The sequence below is a fragment of the Octodon degus genome, unplaced genomic scaffold, assembly GCF_000260255.1.
Source record: "Octodon degus isolate 3935 unplaced genomic scaffold, OctDeg1.0 scaffold00026, whole genome shotgun sequence".
Taxonomy (NCBI): Eukaryota; Metazoa; Chordata; class Mammalia; order Rodentia; family Octodontidae; genus Octodon; species Octodon degus.
In genome coordinates, this window is record NW_004524602.1 from 10,856,487 (window position 1) to 10,864,023 (window position 7,537).

Consider the following 7,537-nt stretch of genomic DNA (forward strand, 5'->3'; position numbering starts at 1 on the left):
AAATAAAAGCCAAGTGTGGTGGCTCCTGCCTGTAATCCCAGCACTCAGGAGGCTGAGGCAGGAGAATCACTGAATTCAAGGTCAGCCTGGGCTACAAAGTGAATTCAGGGCCAGTCTGAACTGCATAGTGAGACCATGTCTCAAAAGATATATATATATTTCTGAATAACCCAATATCAGTCAATAAAATTGAAAGTATAACAAAAACTTATCAAGAAACGTATGCCTACCACCATGCACTAAACCAAAGTAAAAATGGATCAAATATCTAAATATTAAAACTGAAACACTCAATCTAGTGGAAGAGAAAGTAGGTAGCAATATTGTAGGTGTAGGCAGAGAGTTCATGAACAAAACCCAAACTACATGGGAAATACTTCAAAGAATCAACAACTGGGACCTCATCTTATTAAAAAGTTTTTGCACAACCAAAGAAATCAACAGAGTGGAAAAACAACCCACATTTGGGAAAAATTTTTAGCGAATTGTCCCGCAGGCAAAGGACTTTTATCTAGAACATATAAAGAAATGAAAAGAAAAAAAAAAATGACTCCCCCAAATTCAAAGACCCAATCCAAAAATGGGCCTCTGAGATGAATATATACTTTGGCAAGAAATACAAACAGCAAATAAATATATGAAAAAACTTTCAATATCATTGGTTATTTAAGATATGCAAATTAAAACCATGCTGAGATTCTGTGTCCAGAAATCAGGGCTGGGGAGGTGGCTCAGTAGAATAAATGCTTGCCTGGCAAGCACAAGGCCCTGAGTTCAATCCCCGGTTCCACAAAAAAAAAAAAAAGAAAGAAAGAAAGAAAAGAAGTCAACCAATAACAAATGAGGGAGGGGCTATGGTGAAAAGGAGCTGTTTTCCATTGGGAAGCTTGGGAAGCTGAGCAAGAAGGTTCACTGCAAATTGGAAGCCAACCTGGACTATAAATTGAGTTCAAGGTCAGCCTGAACTGCATAGTGAGACCATGTCCTTAAAAAAAGAAAGGAAGAAGAAAAGAAAGCTAAGATTAGAGGTTCCATTTGACTCCTTCTGTGTATCTTCTCAAAAGAATTAAAAACATCATACCACAGCAATGTATGTTCACCACTGTCTATAGCTGCACAATCTGTAATATCTAAATCCTGGAACCAGCCCAAATGCCCATCCATTGAGGGCTGAATAAAAAAGATGTGGTATTTTTATATAATGGATTAATACTCAGCCATAAAGAAGGATGAACTCGAGACTTTTATAAGTACCTGGATGCAATTTGAGACCATATTAAGTAGTGAAGTAAATCAGACTCACATGGGCAAGCAGAGTATTATCTTCCAGGTGTGAGAAACTGAAAGTGTAAATAGGATATAAAAGGTATAATAGATACTGTGAAATGGAAAGAAATCATTTAAAGGGATAAAAGAACTAGGATTTTCTTTCCCAGTTCGTTTTATGAAAGTTGCACCAGGTATGGAAGTGCACACCTGGAGTCCGAGCACCCTGGAGGGCGAGGCAGGAAGAACATCAGCAGTTCGAGAGCAGCCCTGGGCTACAAAGCCAGTTCCAGGCCAGCCTGAACTGCACAGTGAAATCCTGTCTCAAAAAGACATAGACTTTAATTTTTAAAATTAGGGGTGTGGTTCAAATGCCTTCTCACCTTTCTATATCTTCCCCTGCCCTAATTCTGACCTATTCTCAAGATACTCTACCATAGACTCTGCTCTACTTCTGGAGCACAAGGCAAACTCACTAGGAATGGTCTCTCCAGAGCCACATCTTCAGCCTTGTGTCCCAGTCCAGCTAACTAGGCCTGGTCACCTACAGCCATCATATCCTCTTTTTTACTTATTTATGGTTTATTTATTTATATATTTTTTGTCTGTATTTAGGACAGGATCAATAGGTCTACAGGGTATCACTACACAGATTGGACTCATAGTGATCCTCCTGTTTTCAGCCTCTCAAGTCCTGGGATTACAGGCATGCAGCACCATGCCAGTCTCAATTGCCATCTCAGCACGCCCTGTGGACAGGGCTGGCATGGTGTGCCGGGAATCGAACTCTGGCCGCTGCTGTTCTACCTCAACAGGCGCTTTAGTCCACTGAGCTATCAGGCCAGCCCTCTTTTTTAATTTTTGATACAGAGGTCTCATCATGTCGTCCAAACTAGCCTTGAACACATGACCCTCCTGTCTCAGCAAACCCCAGATAGGTAGGATCATAGGTGTGCACCACTCTGCCCAGCTGAGTTACCCTTTTCTTAGCCTCCATCTCCCCTTCCCTGCACTGGAGTCCTGGTCATGACCGAGGGAGAGGCCAAATCCTTAGGGCAAAAGATTCCTCTTGTAAAGAGGGTGGCTCCTCGAGCTCAACTTTCCACAGCCACAGCCTGTGGAACAGCAGAAGCTTGCAGCCAGCGAGGCCATGGCCTCCCTGGCGCTGCCCCTGGCTCTCCTGGGCTGCCAGCATCTTGGTCAGAGTTGAAGCTGAACCACACCCAGAGCCATCTGGGGCCTCTTCTGGGAGTCATTACGGAGCCTCAGGTTGTGAGGGACAGGGCTGGTAGATGCAGGGGGAGGAGTTGAGTGATAGGGCAAATGCATTATGGGAACTGGGGGCAGTCAGGGGAGTGGGCATGCATGAGGTGACGATGCACCCCAATCCTAAACAGACCCATGACTGTGATGTTTGTGAGAAATACAGGCGGGAGGGCTATGATGTCTGCTCAACATCATGAACTTACTGGTTCATGCTGTCCTACAATGTCAGCAGGTGTGGGGACACTGTAAAAATGTGATGGAAACATGATGATGACAGGGCTGGCCAAATAGCTCAGCGGATTAAAGCGCCTGTTTAGGCAGACACAGGGGCCAGGCTGGGAGTTTGATCCCTGGGCCTGCTGTGCTGGCCCTGCCCGCGGGGTACATTGAGATGAGATTGAGACTGTGGCATGTGCCTGTAATCTCAGCACTTGGGAGGCTGTAAACAGGAGGATCACTATGAGTCAGATCTACACAGTGGGACCCTATAGACCCTGTCCTAAATACAAAAAAAAAAAAAAAAATGATGACAATCAGAAGACCACCTATACTGCCTCAGCCTCCGAGTAACGGGCTATAGGCAGGTGCCACCACCCCCATCTAATTCTTTGTTTTTTTTGAGGCACTGAGACCCACGTAACTGGTGGGTGGGCAGATCTAAAGGACCCAGAACATCTTCGCTCACTTGGCTGGTGCTCTGATGGTGGTAGCTGGTTAGACTGGGCTCAGTTGGGGTTGCCCACTCACATGGTGGTCTTGCTGCCATTAGATTTGACTTCTTTGGTTGTTGGTTTGGTTTGGTCCCTTGAGGTTGGGTCTCACCCTGTAGTCCAGGCTCCTTAGCGCATGTACCATCACGCCTGGTTAGACTTACCTTCTTCCACAACAGCTAACTCCTCCTAGAGTGAGTGTCCCAAGAGACCCAGGGAAGTTGTGCGACCTTTGGGGACCTAACCTTAGAAGTTCCCCTCAGCCTACTGGTGATGAGACCGGCCCAGATTCAAGAGGAGGGAATTTAGGTTCTGAATCTGGATGAGGGAGCAGGGGCACAGCCACACAGGCAAGAAGAGGAAAAGTGAGAGGTGCCACTGCTGTCGTCTTTGGAAAATTGGAAAACAGACTGTGACGGCCCTGCCGCTGCAGAGGAAACAGCTGAGACACGGGAAGAGAACGGTTCTGCCTGCAGCATCTGTGTCCCCAGATGTAGCTTTTCCTAGGGCTTCAGACAAGGGAACCCTAAGATTTCTTTTCCATGTAAACCAGCCTGAGTTGTGATTTTGTCACTTGCACATGAAAGAGCTTTTGTTCTGTGTGTGTGACTATCTAACAGTGTGACAAGCCACCCCAAAACTCTGTGGCTGAAGACAGCAAGTTACTATTTCTCATGATTTTGTGGGTTGGCTGGACCGTGCCTCTGCTGGTCTCCCTGGGCTCACTCATGCAGCTGCTGGGTGGGCTCGGAACAGCCTCGTGCCCAGGTTGGAATATTGGGTGGGGACATTAGTTTTTATCCTTGCAATTTTTGTTTTGCTTTTGCAATACTGGGGATTGAAGCCAGGGCCTTCATATTCAAGTACATCTATCTACCTATCTATCTATCTATCTATCTATCTATCTATCTATCTTTTCTTTCTTCTTTTATTCTTCTTCATTTTTAATTTTTACTTTTTTGACACAGGGTCTCCCTGAGTTGCTGAATTGCCCAGGCTGGGCTGGAATTCGCAATTGTCCTGTGGCAGCCTTCCAGAGGACTGGGATTACAGGACTGTGTCACCACCCTATTTTATCTGTGATTTTGAGATGGATCTGGGGCAGGTGAGATAGCTCAGCAGACTAAGAGCCTGCTGAGGCAAGTGCAGGGATTGTGGCTCAGTACCACATGGCACACCGGCATGCACTGCCCCCATGATCTTCTCCTCCTGCTGCCCATTTTCCCCCCCCCCCCCCCGTTCGATCCCCGGGCCTGCCATCCCCCCCCCCCCCCCCCCGGGCGCACTGAGCCAGCGACCTAGACTGGGCAAGGTGGCACACACCTGCAATCCCAGCACTGGGGAGGTTGAAGAAGGAGGATCACTACTAAGCTGCATAGTAACCCTGTATGAGGAGAGAGAGAGAGAGTGTTTCTAATAGCTTCCAAGGATTAACCTGGTCTGGTCTGCTGAGGTCCTGATTAGCGTGGCTTAGAGCCTTGGCCCATAGCCCTGTGGGCTGCCTTGCAGTCCCAGGGCTGTCACACCAAGGAGGGTCACAGGCACTCATGGCCTGGAGCTACTAACAGAACTGCACTTTATAGATGTTCAATCTCCATCTGAATTGAGCAAAAGAGCTTCCAACCAACGGGCAACACGTGCCCCTCCCTCCTGTTGTGGGATTTTTCAAGAAAGTGGAGAGACCAGGAGAGATTACAGGATGACTTTTTACTAGAGCACGACCCAGCCACTAGAAATGTTTAAAACCAGCCTTGGCCCTGAACCATTTTATACAATTTGTGGCATGAAGCAAGTAGAGGTACAGGAGCGAAACAAAGGCAGTTAGTCATCCTTGCAGCTACCCCTCTCTTAGCCTGGAACAGAAAACTCAGGCTGTGCACCTCAGCGTGCTGTGTGACTTGTCTGTAACTGCATTTGTTGGGTTTATAGAGGGCCTTGCTTTTAACATCTTTCATTTTATCTCGGAGGGGCAGTTTTCTCGCAGGCAGGGATTGGTGTCTACTGTGGAGCATCAGTTGGGTGGTGGTGTGTCTGTCCACTAGCATTTCTGTAGTTGTTTGTATGTGGTTTTTTGTTGTTGTTGTTTTTTTTTTTTTTTTTGGTACTGAGAATCAAACTCAGGACCTTATACTTGCCAATCAGGCACTTGTACCATTGAGCTAGATCACTGGCCCTGTCTGGATGTTTTTCAACAAATTTGGGGGCCGGCCAAATAGTTCAGCGGATTAAAGCACATGCAAGTAGGAACAGGGGACAGGGGGTTCAATCCCTGGGCCTGCCCTCCTGGCCCTGCCCCCGGGGTGTGCTAAAATGGCGATTGAGACTGGGTGTGATGGCTCGCGCCTGTAATCCCAGCTCTTGGGATTACAGGCGGACCAGTAAGGTTGCAAACAGGCGGACCAGTCTGAGTCCAACCTAGTAGTGAGATCCTGACCACCCTGTAGACCCTTCCCAAAAAAAAAAAAAAAAAAAGAACAAGTTTGGTAAAAGGGGAGGATAAGACAGACTCCTAAGATTGCTAGGACTATTCCTATCAGGGTTTTGAACCATCTATAAGTTGAAAACCAGCCTCTACCCAAAGCGTCTGGAGAACAACCTTGCCTTTTTTCTTTGTTTTGTTTTGGGTACCAGGAATCACACTCAGCACCTTGTGCTTGCGAGGCAGTTGCTGCACCCCTGAGCTATTTCCCCGGCCATCCTTGCCATTTTTTAACTGGGATGTGAGCTAGTCTTTGGATCCTGGCAGTGATGTCTTTAATTATCTTACCATTGTTGTCAACTTTGAGACAACAGCTGGTTAGACGGAACTTTGTGTCTATCCCTCTACCCGTCTATTTTGGTACATGGCATTTCTCATTTTTGAGAGTCAGTGGACTTAAGGCCTCTGTAGTATTGTCGGTGATGAGCTCAGGCGCTGCTTGTAGCCTGCTGATGCGGTGCAGCGCACAGACGGGGGTGTGGCGTCCCCACATTCCATCCCGTGCCCAGGTGGTCACGCCATCATACTGGGTAATCCTTTCTGGGGCCATTTGTCATCTTTCCAGTCACCTATTTTTATAGCCCCCTAGTTTTTCTTTTTCTTTTTCAAGACAATTCAAAGACAGGGTGACCTAGAGTCTGCCCCAGTTGTAAGGACCGAGAAGAAAGATGGCCTTATTGCTCCTTATACGCAAGCTCCAGTCCATTTTGTTGCCAGTTATTAATATGCTCAGAGCCCGCATATCCAATTGAGGCCAGGGGGTGCCTTTCAGCTATTTGGGCCTTGTATATGTTTTTAAAAATCATTTATTTATCTATTTGGTACAGGGTCTCGCTACACAGCTCAGACTTGTGATCCTTCTGTCTCAGCCTCCCCAGTGCTGGGATTACAGGCATATGCCACCATGCCCAGTTTCTCTGGCCAACACAAAGAGCCCAGGGTCCTGGGGCTGGCACAGCATGCGGTACCAGGAATCGAGCCCAGGTCCTTGTGTTTGCCCAACAGGCACTCAGACCATTGAGCTATCTCCTTAGCCCTATTTGGGACTTTTAATTGGTAGCATAAATAACTCAGAGAAGGAAACTGTCAGAATGGGTTGGGGGGGCGTCTCATTTTGTTACCCCACCATAAGGTTTTCATTAGGGTCTCATTAGAATATTGTTGTCCCAAACAAAGTTAATTTTTTTAATTGAAACTGTGTGGGTTTTGTCCAAAAGCCAGGTGTGGTGGAACACATACCTGGCTTACCCTATTTTACTAGAAGTAAAATAAATCTCTTTTAAAAATCCCTTTATGGGTCTGGAGAGATGGCTCAGTGGTCTAAAGCACCTAGAACAAGCTTGGCAAAGCACAGGGACCGCGGTTCAATCCCCCAGCACCACATGCCAGCCGGCCCCGCCCCCTGGTGGGCTGAGCTCCCCGCCCCACTAAATGTAAAAGAAAAAATTTTTTTTAAAAATCCCTTTATGGAAGTGTGCATTAGTCTATTACTCAGGAGGCTGAGATAGGATTGCAAGTTCAAACCTGGCCTGAACAACCTAGAAAGATAATGTCTTGGAATAAAAGGGCTGGGGTTGTAGCTCAGTGGTAAAGCGTCCTGGGTTCAATCCTTAGCGCCAAACAATTTTATGGGAAAATTTACAATGTTCATGGATATGCAAAAAATGAAAAATTTAATAATAAAATGTTCAAGAGGTTTTGTTTTTCTGATTGAGTACATTGATTACAGCCAGCTGCCATGATGCAAGCCTGTAATCCCAGCTAATCCAGAATCTGAGGAAAGGTGGATTAAGTGCAAGCCCAGCCTGAGCATCTA